This window comes from Passer domesticus, chromosome Z, assembly GCF_036417665.1.
Source record: "Passer domesticus isolate bPasDom1 chromosome Z, bPasDom1.hap1, whole genome shotgun sequence".
NCBI lineage: Eukaryota > Metazoa > Chordata > Aves > Passeriformes > Passeridae > Passer > Passer domesticus.
This window is the reverse complement of record NC_087512.1, coordinates 41,959,212-41,986,770: the sequence shown is the minus strand read 5'-3', so window position 1 is coordinate 41,986,770 and position 27,559 is coordinate 41,959,212. Positions and strand designations below refer to the sequence as shown.

Here is a 27,559-nt window from a genome sequence, read left to right as displayed (position 1 = left end):
TAGAACCAATGAACCCTTTCTGCCTTTCACCCAAGGAGGTCTGATTTATAATTAGTTACACCATCCAAATTAATAGAAGGGCTATAGCAAATACTCAATTCATCAGCAAATAATGGGAAAAAAAAAAATAAACAACCCACAGAATCATTAAAGTCAGAAAACACCTCCAAAATTAACTGTCCTCTGACTAAGTGCTACATCCTGTCATTTCTTTCACAATTCCCTGGGCAGCCTGTAACCATACTTCCAAAAACATTTGTAGCTTAGTTCACAAACATGCATCATGGCAAAGTACTGAATCAAACACATTTGTCAGAAAACTGATATCTGTCAAGTCATGTCATACATAATTTTCACTTATATATTCATAAGTTTTAGCCAGTCAACAACAACATGCAGGGCACACATAGGTCCATACACTGCAATTTCTTGAAATCTGAAACAGAAAATGTTTTTAAAATATTATTTGACGTATCACTTAAGCTATTTTATAGCTTTTGTACTTTATATGAAAACAGTACTTTCCATTACTGTACATAAAATTCAACTGATTACACACTTAATCTTATCTTACTACTTGCAACTTCCAGAACAAAAGAGGCAGTACAGGACTTAAAAGCATTTTTCAAATTTCCTTGCAGTTATCATCTATCAGGAATACAACTAATTAAAACTAATACTGGTCAGAATGTAATGCAACCACATGCACCCATGCAGTGCACAGCAAGAGAAAGAAATGCACACTGGTTAATTCAAGTGATCTCTTTGTTTGATGGCTTTGAGAAAAACTTTAAGTCCAGAGAAACTTATCTACTATAGATGACCCCAACATGCAATTACCACATGTCAAAAATTATACACTTTGCATACATTAAGCAAGAGACAATCTGAAGCTACACAGAATTAGTAAGGTAACAAATATTTCTAGATAAAGAGCATGAAGTTGTTTTGCCAGCAGAATAACTAAAGAGGATTATGAGCTTTAGATATACAGGAGATCCATTCCTTTCCTATGTACATAGGGAATAGTTTCTCTTTTAGAGGAAGCAATCATAAAATTCTTCTTTCTGACTTGCTTACTACTCACTGCTGTACTGAAATGTAGTCACATATCGATACTAACTATACAGAGTTTCTTTGCTGCTTTTTGCAGCTAAAGTTTTCAGAGCAGAAGCAGTTGTCATTCTTAGGTTTTTTATTTCTGAGAGTATCTTTTATCACAGTTAAACCAAGACTTTTTCTACTCTGTAAAGCATGTAATCTGTGACAATAAAATCTACTGATATTAGAAATGCTTCAGGCATTTTCAATATCATTTAAAAGGCCAAATATTCCAGCTCTGAATAATGCACTGCACATTTAGCCCAGTTTTCCAGCAAATTAGTATCTTCCTGCTATTTTTCTGTATTGTTAAGATCTGAAGATTTAGCAGATGTCCCTGCTCAAAGAGAAAGATTTGGCTGAAAAGAAACCTGACTTCTTTTCCTTTAATTTCCCAGGGCACTGGCTATTAAATTATAACTTCCCTGACAAGCTGGTGAATTTTATTTCCTCTATTACATCCTGTGCTAGGTTTGGCTGGGGTAGAGTTAATTTTCTGGCTGGTATGGGGCTGCGTTTTGGATTTCCGCTGAACACGGGGCTGATAACACAGCAATGGTTTTTGTTGTTGTTGAGCAGACTTACACAGGGCTAAGGCATTTTATGCTTTTTGTACTGCCATGTTGTTGAGGAAACTGGGGGTACATGGAAGGTTGGGATGGGACACAGCCAGGACAGGTGACCTGAACTGACCAAAATGATATTCTGTACCCTGTGACATCATGCTCAGGATGTAAAGGTGGGGGGAAGAAGGAAGGGTTGGGGGACATTGAAGTGATGTAATTTGTCTTCCCAAGTAACCATTATGATAACCCTGCTCACCTGGGGAAGGTTGAACATCTACCTACCCCTCAGAAACAGCAATTAATTCCTTGTTTGGCTTTGCCTGCTTGCACAGCTTTCGCTTTCTCTATAAAACTGCCTCTCTCTCAAGCCATAAGTTTTCTGGCTTTTACCCATCCAATTCTCTCTCTGACCCTGTTGGTATGGGAGTGATCAAGTGGCTTCATGGGGCTTAGTTGCCAGCTGTACTTAACCATAACACAAGCCTTAACACTTAGTTCTACTAACGTGCAGGTAGTCCAGTGACCCAATACTGGAAAACAATCCTGGCCCTCAAAGCAAGATGAATTTATTACACCATAATGAATTTATCACTTCATAATGTTAATTCTCTTCAGTATCTTCACTGATGGTTGAAGAAAAACATTATACTGGCTTTTCTGGGTAATAGTAGAGGATCATTTACACTTCAACACCGGAAAATAACCAAGGGTAAAATCATGACTGACAAATCTGGTGGCCTTCTACAGTGTTGGTGGATGAAGGAAGAGTGACTAACATATCTACCTGGACTTCTGTGAAGTATTAAGATACTGTCCTGCACAACACCCTTGTCTCTAAACTCAAGAGACATGACTTGACAGACCAGACAACTTAATGAGTAAGAAATTGGCTGGAGGGCTGCACTCAAAAAGGTTGCAGCCAACTGTTCAATATCCAAGAGTAGAGCAATGACGAGTGGTGTCCTCAGGGATCAGTACTGAGATCTGAATTGTTCATCATCCTTGTCAACAACACAGCTAGTGGGACCAAATGCACCCTCATCAAAATTGCTGAAGACACCACACTGTGTGGGGCAGTCCACACACTGGAGGGAAGTGCTGCCATCCAGAGGAACCAGGACAGGCTTAAGAGCTGGGTCTGTGGGAAACTCATGAAGTTCAAGAGGGCCAAGTGCAAGGTGCTGTACTTGGGCTGAGGCAATCCCAAGCATGAATACAGACATTGGGCAGACAATCAGCTGAAGAGCAGCCACAGAGAGAAAGACTTGGGGGTGTTGGTGGATGAGAGGCAGATCAATATGACTCAGTAATGTGTGTTTGTAGTCAAGAGAACCAATCATCCTGGGCTGCATCAAAAGTAGCATGACCAGCAAGTCTGGGAAGGTGGTATTACCCCTCTAGTTCACTCTTATGAGTAGACCAGAGACGTAATACCAACTGCATGGTATGCACCTGGAATACTGCATCCAGGTCTCTGTCCCTCAGCAGAGACAAAAAGACAGACATGACCTGTTGGAAGAAGTCTCAAGGAGGGCCACTAAGCTGCAAGGTCAGGCTGAGAGAGTTGGGGTTGTCTTGCCTGGAAAGAGAAGGCTTTGGGGCAACATTACAGCAGCCTTTCAGTAGCTGAAGAGGACCTAAAAGAAGGCTGGAGAAAGACTTTTTATCAAGGCAAGAGGACACGAGGAAGTGGCCTCAAAGGAAGAGAATAGGTTTAGATTAGGTATCAGGAAGAAATTCTTTACTGCACAGGTGGTGAGGCACTGGAACAGGCTGCTCAGAAAAGCTGTGGATGCGCTATCATTTAAAGTGTTCAAGGTCAGGCTGCATGATGCTTTGAGCATCCTGGTCTAATGGAAGGTGTCTCTACCCATGGCAGGGCAGCTGGAACAAGATGATCTTTAGGGTCCCTTCAAATTCTGTGATTTTTAAGATTCATATAGCCTCATACCATAAAAATCCTGTTATACCAAAAAACCTTTATCAAACCCTCTAAACTAACTAAACCGAATCCTCAGCCCAGTTTTCTTCAACATCTTCATTAACAACTTGGATGTATGGCTCAAATGGATACTAAGTAAGTTTGACAAGGACACTAAATTAGGAGACGTTGACTCCCTCAAGGAGTGAGAGATATCTTGACAATTAGAGGGGTGGGTGATCACCAATCCTTCCAAATTTAACAAGGGCAAGTGCTGACTTCTGCACCTGGAACAACCGTGGACATGCGTACAGATTGAGGAACAATAGGCTGCAGAGCAGCACTGTGGAAAGGGACCTGGGGGCACTGGTCAAAAGAAGTTGAATATGTCAGCCGTGTCCTGGCAGCCAGGAGGGCCAAGCTGGGGTGCATCAGACACAGCACGGTCAACACAAGAAGGGGACTGCCTCACTTCGCTCTGCACTGGTTCAGCCTCCATTGAGTGCTGTGTGTAGCTTTGGGTGCCAGAATATTAAACAAAGACATCAAGCTACTAGAGAGCATCCAAAAGAGAATCACAAGGATGGCGAAGGGTCTGGAGGGGAAGCCTTATGACAAGTGACTGACAGCACTGAAGGAGACTGATGGGAGGCTTCATTGTGATCTACAACTTATGCATGAGGGGAAGCGGAGGGAAAGGTACCAACCTCTTCACTCTCATGACCAGTGACAGACCTTGAGCAAACAGCATGAAACTCAGTCAGGTGATGCTTAGGATGGCTATCAGGAAAAGGTTTCTCAACCAGAGGGTGACTGGGCACTGGAACACGCTCCCCAGGAAAGCACCAAGTCTGTCTGGTTCTAGAAGCATTTGGACAACTCTCTCAGGCAGGCACACAGTGTGATTCTTAGGGATGGTCCTCTGGAGGGCAAGAAGTTGGAAGCGATGATCCTGACGGATCCCTTCCAGCTCAGCATATTCTAGAATTCTGTGATTTAGTTTCATCGGCATTTTCTTTTAGTAGCTTTTAAAAAACAAGTTTGTTTAACCAACTTAAATAAAACCAAAACAGTTTTCTTACATTACATCTACCTTATTCATCTATAGCTTTTCCAACTACTCTTGTATTACTCCGTACAGTGAAAGCTTCAAAGACAGATAGTAAGTGCTTTTCCTCCTGCCTGTAAAACGCATAATAAAATACAACCTTAGAGAACTAGGCCTCAAAATTATCATCTCTTCTGTTGTTTACTTGATGGTAGGTTAAATTTGATACAGCTAAAGCAAATTTTCCAAGTCTTGTATTTGCTATCTACCATTTAGCTAGACTTTCAATTTTTATTTTAAAAATACATTGCCTAAGATTATTCTCTGTAAGCATGCTTTTATATTATCTTTCAAATTATTAATGGAACTTTAAAGAAAACAAACCCAAGGACATGGGTTTATCAGAACTCAGGAGATCACACAACAAGTCATTATCTATAAGCACCTTCTACAGCTCAAGAAACTCATCTTCCTGACAGAAACTACCTCTGAGTACACACCTATAATTTATTACTTATATTTACAGCTCCCATTAAGTATAGGTTAAACCAAGACATGTTTTCATCTGAAGAAGTTTAGCTGACTGATGAAAACAGTATCTTTTCTGACACAACTCTTTCACAATACTTCACTGTATTTAAGGAAAAAAACTTCTAAGATATTAAGGGTTTTGTCTTCAGCTATAGTTGCTTATGGAGCAAAAATATTTTTTTTTTAATTGCAATGAATAGATGAAGTAACAACAAATTTCCAGACAGACATTCTGGTATACACAAGCATCTATAAACTCACCACATTTTGCAAGTATACCTCAATACCTTCATCATCAACACAGAAAAATTAACGTAATGACCTTCAACAACAAAGATTTCTCCATTTTGCCTTCACAAATTTTAATAGCAGTGAAAGTGGACACCTCTCAACCCTCAGGCAATCAGCAGTAAAATGTGCCTTGTTACTTCTAATAAGCAAAACAATCCAAGATGGGGGACAATTCACTATAGTTTTTTTTCAATCTGCTTCCTAAAATGCACTAAAAGAACACTAGTTATACTGAGCTTACATTAGCATCATATAACGTGAGAAATCTCCTTTAAACAACTATAGACAAATTTTTGTCATTCCAAACATTAGGAGCAGATAGTTCTGGTGGGAAGATCATCCTTCAGTAGAAAATTCTGTAAATAATCAGACATACTATGCTTCAGTAAAACTTGTGTCCACAGCTGCACAATATTTTGACTTGCACCCTTATTTAACTATCAGGAATAGAAGTCACTAGAGTGAAAGTGACATAAAAACCACATTTATACTTAGTTTCACGCAGAGCACAAGCAGCAAGTTTTTAACAGTTCTCTGACTCAGGAACTTGCTTAGCATCTGTACCACCTGTATGTACACGATACACTGATTTTTTCAACAGCATTGGAAATGCAGATGTACATAATCATGCTATCAACCCCTTCCCCTACCAAATAAACAAACCAAAGATAAGCTTGTCTTTCTACCTCTAGAATTTTAAAAATGCACAAAGAAGGACAAAGGGAATAACTTCACTTTCAACAGAAGAAAGGCGTAGTTTAATCATGCTTTATCTATTTTTCATTCTATTTTTCCACACAAAAGCCAATAGTGAAACTAAGAGAACATCTAGCTTAGTATTATTGTGGGAATTAGTCCACCTCTGTCCAGAGGTTTCACGAGTTCTCAGTCTTCCCATAAAGAACAGACAGTTGCAGTTGCAAGAGATGATCATCTCAGCTGGCCCAGCTCAATAGTTCACAGATCACGGCTTCTTCCACTGTCTGGGCCTTTACATCAATTGGAAAGAATTTGGGAACCTGTGATCAAAACTTTCTTGATTTTATTTATGTGTTGCTCTATATGGTTCTAAAATTCTTCAGAAAAAGGAACAGAAAACTTCTATACAATGCCATTCCTAAAGGTATCATACATCAGTGGTTATTAAGTTTGCGTCCAAAAAGCACTGATTTTTAAGTGCCAAACCTCAAGCCACATGGGTTGATTACATGCAAAAAGCACTTATAATACTACATAGTCATTAAGCCAAACATCAGCTACTGATTGCAATTAAAATAGGCATAGGATTTTTCCTGAAAATGAACTGCTAGTTATCAACACGCACAGGTGAAAAAACACACCAAAACTGACCCACTGGCAAAACCAATGATAAATTAAAGAAAAATGAGATTAATGAGGCAAAACAAAGTAGAAAATATGCATGCCACATCCAGAATGAAAAAACAAAATAAAAAAAGCTCAATTAACTCCAGTTTTTAAGTTTACTCTCACACTAAATACAATTATGTTTGTGAAATTCACACAAACTTTCAGGGTAAAAGAGAGTAACTGCAGGACTGCCACTTTAAGCATTCATAAATAAATAATCCAGAAAACAAGGAAAAGTTCTCCAGAAATTAATTTTAGAAAACCTTGTAGGCTTAGTCTGGCTTTTTACAAGGTATCAACAGTGAAGCTGTGCAAAAGTAGAGCATTTCACTAAAATTAAACTGATTAAAATGTAATAATTTCCTATCTGATCTGCTTCCCACACAGGCAATATTACAACCAGATTAAATATTTGGCTAAGGACTCACTGACATTTTGACATGTTTCCCCTTTGAAGAATTCCTTACTTGATTAAAAAAAAATTTCCAAAAATTAAACACAAAATTGCAAAAGAAAATTTCATAGATTTGGTATTAAAACACATACATTTTGGCTGTTCTATTGACTAGGAATGAAGCTAATGGGGAAAAAAAAAAACCCAACCAAACAAAAAAACCCAACAAACTAAATATGCTTGTCAATATAAACTTTCAAGTTCCTCACAAAATCATGCAGTGGTTTTGAAATAAATTTCTAGTCTATTTTCTTTCTAATGGCTAAGAACAAATGTATCTGCTTTCCTATATATACAGATGCCAGAGCAAAACTAATTTTGAAAAAAAAATCCCACTACTGCAACATTACGCACACTTTAGTGCAAGAAAAATAAAGACACACAGAACACATTTTAAAATACTTTTCTTATAGCTCTTGTCTACTCTTCTCTCAAGCAGCATGGACAAGCACAACCTCTTTTATTACTGAACTACTTGCCTATGCTAACAGAACACAGGGTTCAATTTCAGTACTATTCTGTCCTTCTACTATGGAATCATCATCAGCTACCAAAGTTTAGCTGAACAGCTTTAAAAACAGTGACAGTGTTTACAATATACGTAGTAACACAAAGATAGTATTTCTTTTCACTATACTGCTCCACTTCTTCCTATGACTTTGCACAATATACCAAGTAGAATGATTTCTTTTTACAGCATCCTCTTACAGGCAGTGCAAAAATACTTGCTGATTTAACCTTGTCTTATGTTCTAAACTACAGCCTGATCATTTGATACTTACATGGTCCTCCATGCTTAAAGCAATCTTACAAGATAAGGCTTTTTAAAAAAAATACAAAGAAGAGATTTATCTCTTATTTAAAGTCATGATAATCTCCCTTACATCACTTTATCCAAAGGTAAATTTTATCCCACTCCTAATTGTTCACTGAAAATAACTTTGTTATTTGTGTACTGCAAATAACTTTGTATTTAACCACAAGGCAAGAACCTGCACCAACAGCACAACAAGAAGCTGTCACAGGCTTGTGTAACCATCCAAAGCAGCACACTTTTGCATTGTGGCAAATACAAACTGGGTTAGCTTTTCAGTCGATGATCACAGGATTGGAACACATCTCTACAAGATCAGGTGGAGAGGTGGGGTTGCTCCACCTGGAAAGAGAAGGCTTTGGGGTAACTTCATGGCAGCCTTTCAGAACCTGAAGAGCACCTACAAGAAGGCTGGAGAAAGACTTTTTATCAAGGCAAGCAGCAACAGGACATGAGGGAGTGGCTTCAGAGTAAGAGAGAATAGGTTTAGGTATCAGGAAGAAATTCTTTACTGTGCAGATGGTGAGGCACTGGAGCGGGCTGCTCAGAGAAGCTGTGGATGCCTCCTCTCTGGAAATGGTAAGCCTGCCTCAATAAGCCATTGAGCATCCTGGTCTAGTGGAAGGTGCACCTGTCCACGGCAGAGGAGTCAGACCTAGGTGATCTTTAAGGTCCAATCCAAACCAAACCAAACCACTCTGTGGTTCTACAACTTTCTTTCCTGGTAGGTAACTATCCTCCCCACCCTCAAATAAAAAATAAATAAAAAACCAAAAACCCATGCACAGAAATAACAGCTGCCCAGGATATGACAGCAACACTGCACAATCACTGTGCTTTTTACCACCCTATGGTGAATGCAAGTGAACTTTAAGTTTTACAATGCAATTATTTTGTTTTTAGTCATGCTCTTAGATACAGAAGTGACCCAAATAATTTATCACAACTCTAAGCAAGTGCACTGAATTTGGTTTGGAAACATTTATAACAGGTCTCTGGAAACCATGGAGGAAAATGTCTATTTAAAAATGTAAGGCACTTCAGTGTTCTCTGCTCATGTCTCATCAAGGAGCATACTTCAGTTGGCCTCTGTCAGAAGACTAGGTTTAACTTCTATTGTACTACTCAGAGAAGGATTGCTCCAACATTCTGGCAGAGCAAGCCTAGGGCAAACATACCTACCCTTCTGTTAAAAAGTAACAGAGTAGTAAGTTACTGTACTTACAAGCCTGTTAGGTTGAGTAATCATGGCAAATCAAACTCCTGCGTTTACAACTCTTGAGAAGGCTGGCTGATCTTTCTAAGTGTCATTTTAAGCGCATCACAACCACTTCTCCACAATGCAGGCTAGCAGTGCTGCTACGTGCACCTTCAAACATGGAGGGAATACAAGCAACATACAGTTTTTAGGGGCAGGGGGATGATGTCCGTTAGATGAACCACTTGCAAGTTTTTCAGTCTGTGCATCATAAGTACCAAATTACTCTTTGATGTGTTTGAGTATCCTGAGAAGATGCCACTGCAAAACTAAATTAAACCTAGTTTAATAAAAGACATATAAAAGACAAATCCTAAACTAAATGTAAGAATTTGTGACACAAATACTTGTACAACACAACAACCACCTACCAACTTTTAATGCAAACAAAGCGCATAAACATTCAAGATTCTTGTAAGGACAAGGTATTATTCACAGTATTGACTAGAATGTCAAAATTTAATTGTTATGACCCCAACCTAAGTAACCAGTGAGGATATTGACATGTAAGTAGCAATTCAGCCTTTAAAAATAATAAAAAAAAAAAAACAGGACTGAAAAATACTGAAAAGGGATAAGGTTAGAAAATAGTTACCTACATGAGCTTTCTATACAACTGAAACTATGACAAGATTAGTTAGCCACAAGATCATTTATTCAAAGATTTGAGACACATGTATCTGAATTTCTCCCATAACCAATATCACAGTAGCTACACTCATAACAGACAGTTTTTAATAAATCAGCTATTAACTTGGATTTCCACTGGATGCAAACACTGACTGCCCCTATTCTAATAAAAATGTAGTTCTGTTTCTTAAATCAGCTGACAGCAGGAAGCGGAATTAGAGTGAAAGTATTGATAAACTTTGGCCTCTTCTAGTCAGAAGAAAATGGTCACATTTTTTACGAATTACTGCAATGAAGGAGCAAACAATACCATTTCTGCAAACTAAAGCATTATCACACTGGTAAGTATATAGTAAAGACATAGTCCAAGCACAGGAAAATTTCTCACTACGAACCTGTTTTAAAAAAAACTTATAGTTAGACAATTCTGATCAATCGCATTTTTCATCCTATCTTTATAATTACAGGGGAAAAAACCCAAAAAAAACCAAAACAGAACAAAGGATTCAGAGAAAATGATATCTTGGCTTTAATCTACAGTTTGAAAAAGCTGAGCAACCAGTCTTAAACTGAATTTGTTTTACCTATTTTCTTCACGTTCAGCCATTTTAGCTTATATTAAATCAGTTCTTAAATGCATCCATGTAACAGTCTACAGTGGAATCATAAACCACTTAAGTGAAAACACTTGCTGTTAAGCATGGCAGTCTCCTGCCATGGCTACTAATGAAAAATGAGATGTTAGTTTTTCCAGATCAACTGCACAATATTCACTCACCGTCTAAAAATCTTGGCCTAAAGAGATTATCACATTTAAATGGTGCATAGCTGCCATAGATGTCAAAGTTGCAATCTGTATAACAGCAAGTCACTGAAAACAAAATTCAGCATTCCATTATACGAGCTCCAATTGCAGCTAATGACACCGGTTTCTGTAAGTCTGAAGGGTCAGTAAAAGAACAAGAAATTACTTTAAAAGAAGATAAATTAGCTGTAGAAAATTTATATCAGATATTTGCAGTATTAATTTAAGTACTTCAGTCAGAACTGGATTTATCATCAAAGACAATGGTACCTCATTAAACAACCAATCATACACTCTTCTCTAAGACGAGAACCATCAGCATTGTGATGTACCATGGTATCTTCTTCGCTTGAGTACTGTTCTTTCACATTTTGGTGAAAAAACACAACACATCCTGCGTAAGTGTGTATGTGTGCATGTGTGTGAGTGTAACTGCTGGTAACGAGCGAGACAACAGAGAGAGAAGTTCAACTGTGAAACCAGTGACTCTCCCTAAAAGCTGCAGAGACATTGGAACACACCAATCCTCCTAACACTAGTATTTCTTTAAAAGCACAGAAGAAAAATGCACAAAATATTACTACTGATTGTATGGTATTACAAAATATTATTACTTCTGATGATGGTATCTACATACTCAGGAAACTAATTAGTAGATGTGAAGTATTTAAGCAGATTACAAACTATTCCAAGTTACTCTGAGAAGTTACTTACTGGACTGTGAAAAAATGAACTTTAAGACAACATCTGTATGCATTTGAGTATAGCTGACTTAAAACACTATGCTGTCCTCATTCTCTAGTTGCAGGCAGGTAACAAAATGATGGCAGGAAGGAAGCCAAGGCTTCCAGAACGACAATCACCTTGGAATTACTTGTTCTTTACCATACTGTGTCTGACCCACAGTAAACCTGCCTTCCTTTCTTCAACTTCAGTGGTATTTTTGTATTCAAAACAACTGCTGCTCTGAAACTACTCCACTGTGCATGCAACATAAATAGAAATTAAATGAGAAAGTAAATTAATTATGACAGAACTTGGAGGTAGAACGTCTAGCAATAAATAAAGGAAGTCCCTTCTTTTGCTTTATAATCTCATTTTCTCTTTGGAAAGTTTTATATCTGATCTGAACTAGATTCACCAATAAACACTTCAGTGTATTTCCTGAGAGTCTGCATCAACCAAGGTATTGGTAATAACAACAATCCTCCCAAAAACCAAATATCTCTCCCCTTTTGAAAATGCACATGCTTATTTGTAGGGAAGACTAAACTGTCCTGTGGTCCTTGAAACAAAGTTGAGTCTACTCAACTGGGCAGCAGAGAAGGGGAAATACAGAAAGTGAAGAAGAGAAAAAGTGAGGTATCTTCCAGCAAACAGGATCCCAGGAAGCAGGATATCCTTCCCCATAAAATCAGGTGAGGCTTTCTAGGAGTCTGTCCTAGAGATAATCAAAGCACACACTACAACAGCCACACCTCTGCCCTTTCTGCTCATGCCAGTACCATATTGCGCCACCCTCACCCAAACACAAACTCTCCTAGAAATGTGATTAGAGGCTTAAGTACAACCAAAACCTGGGATGCTTAATCACATCATTACTCTTCCTTCTTCAATTAAATTATACCTAAGAGCAAAAGAAAAAGCCTGCCTCAAACAAATCCATGCAAATTCAGTTCTTCAAGCTTCTAGCCTAAAACTATCTGTAATGCAATGTCTATTTCACTTCTGGTTAGTCAAGGTCAGAGCACTTGAAAAAGTACTTTTCATCCACTGTTAACACAGCCACATATCCCTATTCCCATCAAGTAACATTAACCTGTCTGATCTCTTTCCATACAAGCCACAGGTATAAACACTGTAAATACAGTGCTGGGGTTTAAGATTCTTCCTTTTGTTTCTTTCTCTCAGGGAATTTTCTCCCATATGTGTTGCTAGGAGACAGTAACGACTGGGTACTTATGAGAGACAAGAGAAGTGGTCACAGCTCAGGGGAGGGGTCCAGCTGGCTACTCTCTCTGGGAAGGGCCGAGATGCCACGAGAATTGTGCTGCAAAGGGCTGGGGCAGTTCCTAGCTGTCTTGGACTTAGCTTTGGAGGAGGACGGTCAGAGCTGCTGCTTGGGGGAGGGAATTCACTGCTGAGCCTGGAGCACAGCCCTCTCCTGCTTCTTCTGCCGTGGGTGAGCCTCTGCTCGTGAGAGCAGCCACTGAACTGAGACCTTATTAATGCCCAAGCTCACTAAAAAAGGGACGTCATTTGCTGGGGCGCCTCAGGAGTGCTTTCCCCTCCCAGGGAGCCTCTTCCCTGCCCCGCTCAGAGCCGGGCTGCTACTTCCCTGCCCCCGCCATTTTGGTTTTTTCCGCCACTGCTCAGAGTTTTCGCTACATTGTAGCTCTGCACCCCGGACAGCCGGAACGCCCCGCGGCTCCAGCTGCAGCTGTGAAGTTTCTGATAAATCTCATCCACCACTCTGGGACTTGGCTGATCCCTACCTTCCCAGCTTACTGCTCCGATGTCCCTGCTACAGCTCCTTTTGCTGTCCAGAGGGGGGCGCCGGGGTGGCTGCCCCGGGGGGTCCCAAAGGAACCCCTTCTCCAGCCCCTCCTGCCGGCTGCGCCCGCCACCGTCCGAGCGGAGACGGACAGCCGGGCGCGCACAGCGCCCCCTGCAGGCGCGGGGAGCCACCGCACCCGCCCGGCCCGCCGGGAGCCAGCAGCGCCCCTGCCGGCCGCGCCCGGAACTGCACCCGAGGGAAAGCGCTTCAGGAGCGGGACGTGACTGCCATGGAGTTTCCGCTCTCGTTTGCTGTCGCTGCCACTGCTGTTTGTTGCCTTGCTATACACACTAGTAAAGAATTGTCACTCCCTTTCTCATATCTTTGCCTGAAAGCCCCTTAAATTCAGAGTTATAATAATTCAGAAGAAAGGACATCATATTTTGCATTCCAAGGGATGCTCCTGCCTTCCTTAGCAGACACCTTTCAAACAAAGACACACAAAAACTGAAGGCAGGAGCAAAGCTTCGCTGAAGTTGAACAGACAGGAAAGTCTTGTCTTCTGTCTGGCACCTAACAGTATGTGTGCTTTACTAACAAAAAGGAAATGCAGAAGGCAGAGATGTAGTTCACCTGAGACGTACTCCTGCAGTCCAGGAAATGAAGACTTCTGTGCTGCAGGAGGGAGAGATGACCCAGAGGCTAGCTGCTCTGCCCATCAACAGAATATGCAACAATCTGTGGTTTCCAAGTATACCGAATGCCTGCACATCCCTTAACCCTAAAAGCACTCAAGAAGAGATTTCTGTGAAGTCCCTGAAAGTCAGAATCTACTGTTAAGCCGCTTTTGAAAGCATACTTGTCAGGGTACAGATTTTGGCCTATCGTATCTCACAAAATCTCAGCACCACAATACCTCATTTATAGATCCATGGCCACCTAAACAATCAAGTAATGGGTTTGTAGGCCATCTTTCACCAACAAGACAAAGAACTTCTGAAGGGGATTTCTGAAGAAAAAAGTAATTACATCAATTCAACAAAGCTCTCTGCAACTGGAATGCTTTGAGAAAGGAGTACATTCATCTTTAACTTGTTTGCCTCTGTTCTAACTTCACTGGTGTTTAGCTCTTTGTCTAGACCATATGTGGTTATTAAACATAATGGGCAAGCAATTGTCCAGAATCAGTCAACTCTTTTCCAAGTATAATTTTATGAGTTACACAAACTCCGTACTTGAAACATTATTTTTACTAATTTTTATCATTCCTAGAAAACAGAAGAAAGACGGTCTGATCTGCAGACACTTTTAAGTGCACAATTAAAACCAGAAATAAGTTACAGATATGCAGCAGAATACACACAATACTTCCCGGACCATGGCAGGCACTTAACCTTTGCTTACTAGAAGAAACTGAAACACAGCTCCAGACTTGAGCAAACATCGTGTTTGTCAAGGTATATAGAAAAGTTAATCAACAAAATTTTACAGAATTTTTGCTAGAGAACTAATCTAGAGCATGTTTTTTCTTGTGCTACTCAGCTCACAAAACACTACATCTAAAAAAGCAAAAATTTCCCTATTCAAAAATTTCAACTAAAATCACAAGATAATATAGTGGACTTGATCTGCCTTGATTCCAAATAACTAGCAACGACTTCCATGTAGGAAACAGAAACACTAAACTAGTAAAAACTGGAACAGTTGTGAAACACATAATTACTTGATTTTAATAAATCAAATAGACCAAAATACTCTTTCTTCCTTATCCACCTAGGGTAAGAAATCATAATCTAGCAAAGCTCTCTTTTACATTTAAACTGGATTAAAATAAGTTCATGGGAAAAGAAGTTGGGCAGTTGGGTTTTGCTTGATCTGTTGTTGTTTATGGGTTTTTTTGAAGTCTGGGTTGGTGACACTTTACAGACCTTAGCATGATGGCACAGACCAGCTAGAATAGCTTACTACACTGCAAAGTAGTAACTAATTGATAGAGCTCCATGTTGTTCAAAATACCATATGGAACAGATGGTCTTAAGTTCAGCACCCCTTCTGTGAAAGTCATGTATTTACTAAATCATTGTATTTCGCAGAACTGCTTTTGAAATAAGCACCTATTCTCACCAGTATCTGTAAGTGGAAAACTTGAATACTATAATGGAATAGTCCACAATCACATTAAAAAATCATACCGAAAAACCACCAACCAACAAAAAAAATCCCAAACCTAACCTAATCAAAGAGCTAATCAAGTTTTAGAGATTTTTAGGTCTTATCAAAAAGAGTAAAAATTCATCAAAATATTTCAAGAACATTTCAACCAAGGCACAGTAACAGCAAAAATTAAAATATGCTTAGGTAACAGTTACAGCTAGTAGACATCACAGGTAATTATTACTATTTCTATACATTTCATTTTGTGAACCATTACAATAGTGAAGTTTCCAAGTCAGTCATTCAAGACCTCATTTAACACAGATTTACAGCAGCTTCACTACATACATTACAGAAAATAAATTTTAAAATGTAACCTGGATTTCTAGAACCATCTTCCACAAACTGAAAGCCAAATCCACTCAACTCCTGAATTCTGTATGTCTTTAGCAAATTCACATTTTACTATATAACAGAAAGTTAACTTCAGCTCCACATGGTGAAAGCAGTTCAAATTAAATTATTTCACTATTACTGAAATGGATCAGTGACGAGGCCCTTTTGTCTCTAGAATCAACTGTTCATAGCTAAATACAAACCAGTTAACAGCACTGTTTTAAGGACCTCAATATATATTCACATCAGATGGAAGCAAAGTCTACATAAAGCAAAGTCAGATTCCTTTAAGGCAGGTGGCACAATGACATTTAGATAGCATCTGGAGCGCAAATGGGACACATCTTGATATACAGGAGATACTGATAATGAGAACCAGTGTCAAGAAAGATCGGCATTCAGCCTTCCACCACAAAATCACTAACCTCTGAAGAGCAGTAAGAGAAAGAACACAAGAAAAACAACAAACCAAAAAATTCTCTTAACACCTGTCATAAGAAAGAAGCTATCTAACCACAGAACAGGAAACAACTTTCTGTAAGAGCTTTCTCTTTCAGTTCAGCTTCAATGAACAGCTTTCAAAGATGGTTTTCTAAACCAGTTTGTTGAATTGGTTTCAGTCATGTATGAAAACATACTACCATGCCACACCATCAAGAAATCAAAGTTTGATCTCTCTATTACCAGGCCAAAAAAAGAAGAAAGGAGACAAGAAAAAGAAAATAGAATGATCAGAAGTTTGCAGCAAAAGGCTTCATTCTTTGGAAAATAAAAAAAAAAAAGGTTAAAAAATGGTGTTTTGCTTCTGTAAATAGAATCTTTCTAAAAATATTTCATTTGTCAAACATTAAGCAAATCATGCATTACATTAACACAGCTCTTGCATCAGCTATTGGTTTACAGATCTGAACATGTTAAAGAGTGCAGTGTGGCAACAGATAGCAAGGAAAGATACTGGGTAAGAACAGGATGAAAGAATACTCAGACTGAGAAAATATAAAGTACTCAGTAAGAATGTACTAAATGTTTATTACTTTTATGACAGTATTTTACTTGGTAATTTCATGAATATTTAGAACTACAGCGAGTCATGATTTATTTGATTAAAGATCTACTGAAAAGCGTGCCTACTTTGAAAAAATAGTTAATTTCTACTTTCTTCCAACAAGCTGATCACTGGGACTGCATTTATTGCAGTCTTCCTTTTCCTCAGTCTCATTTGCCAAACAGTTTTTGAAAAGAAGGCTTTACTTTTTCAGGTTTTTAATTTGGTTAAATACAGTCTGCCATAACTCACAATGGCAAAAACACTGGAGGGTCTTCCCTAAGTGAAGATGCAGAGATTTGGCAAGTTATTCAATTACATCTGCTCCTTTTCAGATCTGAAGGCCCACAATACTGATTTTTGACTAAACACAACCAAGACGGGAAGAAAAACCTTCTGAGTGTCACACAAAAGAATACAATTCAAGGTGAAGTAAAGATGCTATAGACGAGAAACTTCCCAAATATGATGAAAGAGAGACAAATTTTACAGAATAAAATTTAGTTCTAGCAACAAAACTGCAATGTAACAGAGTTAAACTGTGTTGTGGATGGCTTATTATTATTCTATTTTGCTCTTCAGGCTAAAAATTTGCTTAGGTATCTGGAGGCCTGTTCTGAGGGAGGAGCTGCATACTTTAATGCATTTCACATTTTTAGGAGGTGAGCACAATTTCAAAACACAGTAGTTATCACAATGAATGACAAACTAACGACAACTGGTAAAACTATTCTAATTTAGGCAATATAGCCTTCAGACTAAAAATGTAAAATAAAAACCTGTCTGTTGAAGGAATCTACTGATGTATCAGGCTACAGACTTTTGCTCTGACTTTTCCATCTAGAATTAAAACAGTTGCCTCAAAAGCCATGACGTAGATACACATTCCAAAATGATACTGTAATTTGGTTGACTTCTTTTAAGTTTTATGTTGTTGTAAACTCTTTCTATATATTATCTTCTCCATAATCAATGTTTGCTAACCAATGCTTATTAATGGGGATGGAAAAAGGAGCAGAAAGAAGTATTCACATACAGTATTTAATTCACACATTTTTGTCTCAGTAAAAGCTGCAAGACTGTGCCATTCCAATGCTTCTCCACTAGAAGCTTCTAAAGCAAAGCAGACAAAAGACGACATAGCTAAGACATTTGTTACTTAAGAGCAATGCTCAGAAACTGTGGCTATCCATGTGTATAAATAAACACCATATCTTCAAGTATGATCCTTGAATAATTAAACACTTGGAATTACAGTTAACATGTCCAGAAAGCAAATATAAAGCATCACGTCTTAACACTTTCAACATTCACCCTTAATTAACAAGCTAGAAATAAAACCGTTTCATGGCAGATCACTTTAGATACGCTTGAACTACCTTCAAGTGTTTTGGTTTTACGTCACAAGCAGCAAAAAAATAAGCCATATTTATCAAAGCCAGAAGGGGGTGCTCTGAATAACTGAGGTGGAGGGTACCGAACTAAGCATTTGCCTTGCACTAGTAAAGAGGTCAAAAGCATGCTGTCTTGTTTTCATTTGGGAATTCATTTAACTTCACGTTACCATGCCTTTATTACAAAAAGCCAAACCAACAAACAAGCAATGACAACAAGAAAAAACCCCAAAATTAAAAAATCTGAAAGCATTCCTTTTAGGAAAAAGGAAATGCTTTGGTTTGTACTATTGTCATCACAAGGGCAAATTAATTTGTGGCAGAAAGCTAGGAACGGGAAGACCCGACAAGTGTAAATTCCGGTTTAGTATTCCATGTTTTGCAAGCTGTTTAAGATACCAACAAGGAGATACAGGAAATGCAAAAAAGCCAAAAGGCCTATTTTACGGGTTTTACCTACACAATGCCTACTCTGACATAACTAGTTCACATCTTTTTAATGTGATTGTCCAGAGTTGACCCCTTATACCGAATTGTCCTGAAACGAAAGAATAGGCCCTAGTTCATTCTGCCAAGTGTAACACAATATTCTCATCTCTGCCAGCACTTTGGTGCATCAGCCGCCCCCCACCCAACACGAGAAAAAGACACGCACATTCCAATCAAGCCTCTCTCAGCGGGGCTCAGCCAGTTTCCCCCCCTCCTTCCTTCCCTCCCTTCCTTCCTCCCTCGCCCCAGGCCTCGCCAGGTACCCAAATCACCTCAGATTTTAGGTTTCAGTTTGTTGTAAACAGCAAAACGAAAGGAGAAAGCTTCCAAAGCGAGGATCCTTACCCTTGAAATCCCGCCATGCGTGCAAATAAGGAGGGTGAATTGTTTTTCCTCTTTTTTTTTTTTTTTTTTTTTTTTTTGGATGGGCGATGGAAGGGGGAGGGGGGAAGAAACAAAAGCGTACACGGAGGAGCGGCTAAGCAGCGGAGACTGAGGGAGAAGGCGGAGACCCTGGTGGAGGAGCAGGGCGAGCGTCAGCCATGTTGTGTGTGTGTGTGTTGGTCCAGTATTTACAAACCTGCAGCTGCAGCAGCGCTTGGAGCCTGGGAGAGAGAGGGGAACGCAGGGAGGGAGAGGGAAGGGAGGAGGGAGGAAGGGAGCGAGGGAGGAGGGGAAAGCGGCACAGCAGACAAAGGATCGCAGCAGCGCAGAGCGAGCGGGGCGCGCACACGCTGCGCCGGCGCTGTCTCCCGCGGCCCCGGCTCCCCCGCCGCCCTCACGCCCCCCTCGTCCCGCTTTCCCGCCTCCACCTCCCCCGGGAAAGGCTTATCCGCCAGCAGCCCCTCGGCGGGCCCCCGCCCGCACACAATAGCTCCGCAGCGGGGAAAGGGGGAGGGCACCGTTCCCCTACGGGTGGATGCGGCGCGGGGCCGTGCCGGGGGAGGGCGGCAGAGCCCCGGAGCCCGGAAGGGCGGGGGGGTTGCCAAGCAGCCAGGGAGCTTGCGGGGAAAGGGAGAACAGAGACGACACCTCCAGACCGGAGCCTCCGCGGCCCCGATGCCGCCCGCGGCTTCCGGGCGGGGAGGGCGGGGGATCCCCGATGCGAGAGGCCCGAGGGAGGCGAGGCGCGGCCGGCCTGGGAGCGCCGGTCCCCGCACAGCGACTCCCTCCGGCTCTGCCCGGTACTGGGCCGGGCCAGGCCAAGGGCGGCGCGACGGGCTGCGCTCCCCCCGTCCCCTCCCTCGCCCCGGTCGCTCACCTGCCGGCGGGGCGGGCGCCCGGGGGTGCCAGGGCTGCCGCTCAGCCCCTCCCAGCCGGGCCGCTCAGCTTCTCTGCGGCGGCGGCAGCAGCGGCGGCGGGCACGGCCGCTCCCCTCGTCTCGCTTGTCCCCCTCCGCCGCCGCTGCCTCCAGCTCGCCTCTGCCACATTTGGATCCCCCTCTCCCTACGCGAGCTCCGCCGCCAGGATAGAGGCCTCCTCACCTTCCTGCCAAATAGTGAGCCGCCCGCATCGCGCCGTTCAAAACACAGGGCCGGGGCCCGCCCTCCTCCCCCGCGCTGGCCCCCCCTGCCGGCGCGCAGGCGCACTGCGCCGCCCCGACTGCGGCGGGCGCGGGGCAGCCCCGCCCGGGCCGCCATGGGCGGCGGCGCGGCCTGCGGGGGGCGGGGGGCGCGGGGCGTGCCCCAGGCGTGCCCCCGGCCACCCTCCAGCCCTCCAGAGATCACCGAACCGTCTCTGGGTGTCCTGTGCTGGGGGGGGACCCACAACCATCATCGAGTCCACCTCTCAGCCCTGCACGGGACATCCCCGGCAGTCACACAGTGTGCCTGGGAGCGCTGTCCAAGAACGCTTCCATTCAAGAGCGCTTCCTGAATTCTGTCAGGTTTGGTGCTGAAGAAGGTCAAGAGTGTAGTGCAGCTGCCAGAAGGCCAAGCAGGGAAAGTGTTTGTAAATAATACAAGCAAACAACTGCATTTTGTATGAAATTGTCTTCTCATTTCAAGAGAGGCAACATTACTGGGAGAAAGAAGGTGTAGTTCCTTCAAAACTTAAAAGTTTCCGTGAAAAGGTGTTGATCTATGCAATAAGGACATGAAAAAAGCTGAGGAAGCCTTCAAAAATCCGTGGTGAACAAAAGCAGTAGTTACAAGTTCTTACCTCCTCTTGAAGGGGTGTCCTGCATGCCCCTGGCAGGCTGGGAGACAGTACTTGAGGGAGCAGGAATGGAAAACCTGCAAGCAACCAAGACTTCTTCAGCAATTGACAGACCATAGGCAAGTGCCATCTTTTCAACTGTTAGCCAGTTTTCTTCTAGATGCCAGGACATCTAGGAGAAAATTAGTACGTTTCGTAATCCTAATGGGGAGTATTTTCTAATTCATGAAGCACCCGTGATCTAGATGGAGTGGAAGGAAGAAATTTGGTGAGCCGTACCACAAATTTTCAGATTAAACTGTCTAGGGCATTAATTAGAGGGGGCGAAAAAAGTAAAATAATCTGGAAGTGTTGATGAAAATGTGATACACTGTAATCAAATCCTGGTCCGTCACACAGACCTCTAAGATCCATTCATACTGTCATGCTGGTAGCAAAATGGGAAACATCAGTAAGATCGTTACCTTCTGACAAATTTGTCTAATAATGAAATCAGGTGAATAGCTGATCTGCCATAACAAATCATACTGGTACCTTTTTCTGAAGCAAGGCTTGGCAAGAAATTAAGTCAGTTTGGGGAAGGGAAGATTTGGTTCAAAGAATGGACATTTGGGATTTCTTAGTTCAACAGTAGCAAATGCACAAGGTAGTATCCAAGTTCCTAAGTCATGCTGACAGATCACATCATTCATGAATTCCATGCCTGTGACAGAAAATAAAATAAAATATACGGGTATGTGAAGGTACAGACATACATAACTTTGCTTAAAATTCTTATTGGCAGAACAGGAGAAGAATAATCTTTTTAGTTTCTCTTTTGTTGTTTTCACATCTCTTAATTTCATCAAAGGAACTGTGTCCCCAGTAATTCCTATGATAAAAGGGTAGTGAGATTCTGAGAAATTATTCATTTGCAATTTAAAGGAAGAAATTTATGAGAGAAAGAAAGAGAGTGAGAAACAATGAAGTAGGGACAAAGATTGGTAAAGATGAGAGTGCAGGTTAATAATGCTGTACCATCTGAGTAGGACTGTAAAATCCCTTACCAATTTTGCATGTCATTGAGATAAGCAATCATTGATTAAATTTTCCTGGAATTAAAATAGGCATAGAGTCGTAGAATTGTGTGGCTAGGAAGGGACCTTCAAAAGCAATGAGCAGAGACATCTTCAACTAGAGGTTGCTTCAACTCAGGTTGCTCAGAGCCCCATCCAGTCTGACTTTGAGTGTTTTCAGGGATCTATCACCTTTCTGGGCAACCTGTGCCAGTGTTTCACCACCATCATTGTAAAAACTTGCTTCCTACCATCTCTAACTCCCCACTCAGTATATAATCATTGCCCCTTGTTCAGCTGTTACAGCTACTGCTGAAAGGTCTGTCCCTGTCTTTATTACAACCTTTGCTTAAGTACTGAAAGGCCACTTAGGGCCTCCCTAGTGCTTTCTCTTCCTCAGGCTGAACCATCCCAAATCTTTCAGCCTTCCTTCATAGCAGAGGTGCTTCATCCCTTTGATAATTTCTGTATCCCCCCTCTGGACTCACTCCCACAGTTCCATGTCCTCCCTGTGCTGGGACCCCAGAGCTGGGTGCAGGGTTCCAGGTGGGCTCTCAGCAGAGCAGAGAGCAGAGGGGCAGAATCCCCTCCCTCCCCTGCTGCCCACGCTGCTTTGGATGCAGCCCAGGACACGTTTGGCTTTCTGGGCTGGGAGTGCCCATGGCTGGATCATGTCCAGCCTCTCAGCCACCAGCACCCCAAGTCCTTCTCCCCAGGGCTGCTCTCCATCTGCTCATCCCCAGCCTGGATTGATACTGCAGGTTGCCCTGACTGAGGTGCAGCACCTTGCACTTGTCTTGTTAAACCCCATGATATCACGTGGGCCCATTTGCTGAGCTTGTCCAGGTCCTTAAGAATGGCATGTTATCCCTTAGTTGTGTCAGTTGCACCACTCAGCTTGGTGTCATCTGCCAGTATGGGGAGGGTGCACTTGATCTCACTGTCCCTGACATTGATGATGACATTAAGCACTACTCGTCCGCCTACAGATCCTTGAGAGTCACCAGTCGTCACCAACCTCCATCTGGACACTGAGCTGCTGAACACTATTCTGTGGATGCAAGTGTCCTACCAATTCCTCATCTACTGAACAGTCCACCCATCAAATCATGCATGACTGTGCAGACGAAGAGAATAGATCTGAATATATGGTGTGGGACATACTCCATCATGGAAGCTAGCTAGTTAATAACAGAAGGATAGTAACAGCTTCTCAGTAGTGGCTGTGGTGCTATTTTTCTGAAAGGATTTAATACTAGGATGTATTTGTTCTTTTGAGCTGTCACTGACTGTAGCAGGATGCTCTGCCTAAGTGGGGGTAAGCAGCTCAAACCTTACTCTATTTGTAAAAGTTATCAGTGATAGATAGAGAAGGGGTTCATGATGCTTTTGGTTTTGAAGAATGCTGAAGCCAGCCTGAGTCTGTTATCCCAAAACTAAACATTCTGAGGATGTAAAAAACAGTGTTCTGACAGCAACTGACGTTGCTGAGGAGGCTGCAGACAAAAATTGATAAAGAAATCAGCAAGTGATTATACAGTAATCAGTTTAAAGGTGCTGAGCTCAAGGCTGCTGAGCTGACATAGCTGACCTAGAATCATATATTTTATGACTTTCAATGACTGTGAAAGCCCAGTCCTTCTTCTTCCAGGAGGAACTTGCAACACACGCGTAGTAGGAGTGCATGTGGAGATTCCTCCCTTGAGTGCTGATGCTCCTCAGGGATACTTTGTCCATGGTCTTTGGTTTGGATGAGTAGCATCAGTCTCCATTTAATAATTATTAAGCTAGCTTCAAAATTATTGATTTAAAAAATAGTGCACTCTGCTAGTAGTTACAGTCCTGACTGAAGTCTTTTACTCTAATCACTATCATCAATTAAAATAACTGATTGACTTTCTTAATATAGATTTATTTGGTTTGCCATCTTCAGTCTTGCAGGACAAAGTCATATAAAGGTTCAACCACACCTATGCAGTCCTTTAGACATAATCATTGATTAAGTCTGTGACTAGGATTGGATCCAGCCAAACGCAGACTTCTCTTTGAGAAGGAGTTCAGAAAGCAAGGGAGTCTTTTCTGAACCCTCTGTGACAATGGGAAGGTCTCTCTGTTAAGCTTAGTCTGGAGCTTACTTTCAGACCACAACATATAAGAACCAGTTCCAGACTTCCTACACTTCATCAGTTCAGGTGTTTCTGTACCCAGGAAGCCAGACCAAAATATGCATTGCCAATAACTCCAGTTACCATGCCTGCCCAGAAGCCTTCACATTGTACCACAGGGCTTGTTCCTGAGTTTATGGGCCACAGAACATAAATGGGATGTCACTGCTTTTTGAAGGAAGTAGTGTTTGAGTCCAACAAGGTCTTGTTCCTTGTGATAATATGCTATGGAATAATTAATGCTTGTATAAAATATACATTAAATAAGTTGTGCTTGTACAAAAAATTCTTTAAGATTTAAAACCACAAGCCGCAGCCTGAGAAAGAGATTGCTTCACAAATTGTGACATCACAGACCTCAGCTAAGAGAAGAAACCTAATTAGCAAATGAAAGACGTGGCTCCATGCAGAGATGGGCCCTTTCCTGGGACAGTCCAGAGATGCCCAAGCAATGGATACCCGATAATTATTGGTGATCAGGATAGTCAGAGTCGTCAAGGGTGTGCATCCCAATACCAGGTTCCTGTGGCCCAACAATCAGCATTCATCACTTCCCAGAAACGGTTTTGCCCAGCCCAATACAGAGAAAAGGAAACTACATGAATATGTGCAGGACAAGAAGAATAGGAGAAGCTCTGCACCGGGTGGAAAAAAACTGTATAAAATTACCCCGACAGAGACAGCATTTGTGAACAGAGGGATTTGAAGTGGTAGAGTTCAGATCAGTGTTCACCCAGTGCTGATCCTGGGCTCGACGCTGACCCTTTGATTGTGGCTATCGGAGACCGAATGTCAGTCGTGAAATAAATTGCTAATAAAGCTAAATTAATAATCAAAAAATATATATTTTTTTATTATTAATTTAGCTTTATCACTTATTATTTATAACATTCCTGAAGTCATCAGACCACATGTGAAATCAACAAAGTAATTTCTGTGGTCCCAGGAGCAAGAACTGAATTCAGTCCTGTACATGCTGCTAATATTGTAGTTTTGTAACGCTGTTGGAGGGGAAAGGAGCAATTTAAAAGGAAAACTGTAACTACTGTTAATCCTGAGCTGTGTCAGGGTTATAGTTGTTTTCTTCTCTTGGGAACAATGGGAGAGCCATTACGTTGGAAAACCCTCATAGAAAAGGATCCTCAGCGCTATCAACCCATTCCTTGCTTCAGGATCTGAGTTCTGATGATGTCTGAGGCATAGGAGATTGCTTGATTGAGAGTCTCTTGAGAAACTGACTGCCCATCAAGGCCATTTGTTCTTCTGAATTGCTAAGAGCTTCTGCCTGACTGTAGGCAGGGCTGGGCAAATTGAACCCGGTAACCCTTGCAGCTTTGGATCTGACCTTTGCTTCAGCCAGACTGTGAATCTGTGGATTCCTTGGCACAGACTTGGGCCCTTTTGCCCATTCATCTTTTCTGAAGAAATGTTGGAAGTCATGTCTGTACAGAGAAGCCCAAGATTGTGTGGCTACCTGACAACTAATTAGGCTAAGCAAAATGTTTGTGACCAATACAAGCCCTCAGATGCTGACAAAAGCAAACCCAAATACTATATTTTGTACTAAATAGTCTTATGGAAGAGGCTCAGCAGTATTTCTTCAACTGCAGGAGGAGTAGTTCCTTCAGAAGTATTCCTTTAAAATTGTCTCCCTCTTGTCATCTGTGAACCAGGGAAACAAAAAGAGGGTGGGGGAACGTTTCAAAATTCCCTGCTAAAAAAAGCACAAGGTTGCAAGTTCTTTTCACAGTCCTGATGGCCTTGGTGAACTGTTGTTTCTGCTCCTAACTTTTTGATTCCATTAGCGTGGAAAGCTTTCCACTGGAGCTTGGCAAGTATAACATGACATAATGTGACTTTTTTTGTTACAACATAAGACAAAGACACTTTAATTCCTGAACACTCTTCGTCTGGCTTCCTTATGAGTACCTTAAGAGTCATGAAGAGCTCAATTTGACGCCATCACGTTGTGAACTCAAAAAGCAGCTTAATCCAGTTATTAGTATCCTGTTTTTTTACAAAGTGTACAAAAAATTCTTGGAATTTTTAATGCTCTAAACGCTGCCTAGTTTCTCTGGGAACAGAGTGGCTGAAATCTCCCAAAATCTTTGAATGCTGTTGGGATACTCTGGGTGGGAACCAGGTTCCCTCAAATTCCAGAAACATTTTCTTTTTCAACATCTCCTCCTAGCCTAGGAATTATCAACCTTATATCCTGAAGAAACAAATTGATTATTAACTTGATGGTAGAATCAAGAACTGTTATAATCCAGGTTGCTTGTTGTGAATTTGAAGGGGAAATGCCATCTTGCCTATGAGCCTGATTTTCAATCCTCGTGCTTAAATACTGGGATCAGTCAGCCTGTTGTATTAATTTTCTTGAAGGGACTAAAGGGACTTAATTGCTATATTAAAGGGTAGCTTTAATTGACTCTCTGGTAAATTTGTCTGTTCCAAACTAGTTGTTACAAAGCTGATACAGAAGTTATTTAAAATTAAAGAAACAGAGGCCTCCTAGTGTGTTTACTAAATGACATAGTTGCAACATTTGTGTATTATCACATCTACAGGAACAAAATATCTGTCTTCTAACAATTTAAGTAAAACAACAATAAGGTCCAAATATTGGTGATTTATATTAAAACTTGTCTTTTAAAAAAATTTTCATCAGATGTATTCATCAGAACACAGTGATAAAGCTCAGCCTAAAGAGATTCTCCCAACTACTACATAACTAAAGCTCAGGATCTATCAGAAATGTCTATCGTGTGCTAACAGAGAGAGTGACTTCTGATGAATGTGTTTAATTTCTAGGACTGGCTTACAATGAATCTGCTTAGAATTGAAACATATAAAAAGCAAAAAAAGATAAATGTTCAAAATAAACTAAATTAGAATTTCAGTTTGGAGCAAAATCTAAAAACTAACTGAAATTTTAGAGGTTTGATAGGGAAGCTTTTGTAGCTAAATTAATTCTTTTTCTTATAGCTCAGTCTCAATTCATGATTACATTTTTCTTACTAGTAACAAAAGCCTTCATTTTTACTGGTGTATTTACATCCCTTTTATAAGTGAATGATCTATTACTAAGTGTCAAGGAATGATAAACTACTGAAGGGAAAAGAGTCTAATAAATGTGCTTGGAGAGAAGAATCACAGATATTAACCCGACGTTCTTTTGAAACAGATAAATATTTCTGTCACATGAGATGAGACCCTGCTTCACAGACTTACTTTGGTCCCAGCAAGAGAGAATGCCAAATGGATCATAGTACTATTGCAGAAATTTAAATCCTTTTCCTCCCACTCTCGTGTCTTCCCTCCTCACTTTCACGCACATACATCCAAAATGAGTAGTTGTCAGCCTTTTGCAGGACAAACTATAGCATTTTTTCCACTAATTTCCATATAGGTAGAAAA

At 41.1% G+C, this 27,559-nt stretch overlaps 1 protein-coding gene across 3 annotated transcripts in view; it reads right to left on the bottom strand.

Annotated features, from left to right (window-relative positions):
- Positions 1–20,378, bottom strand: part of SPIN1 (spindlin 1) — a 60,260-nt gene extending 39,882 nt beyond the window's left edge. Inside the window, exon 1 of one of the 3 annotated variants that reach the window (XM_064405660.1) lies at positions 20,247–20,378. The gene's annotated coding sequence lies outside the window, so the exon portion shown is untranslated. The other 2 variants (XM_064405659.1, XM_064405661.1) reach the window with 2 other exon arrangements.
- Positions 20,379–27,559: the final 7,181 nt, after the last annotated feature.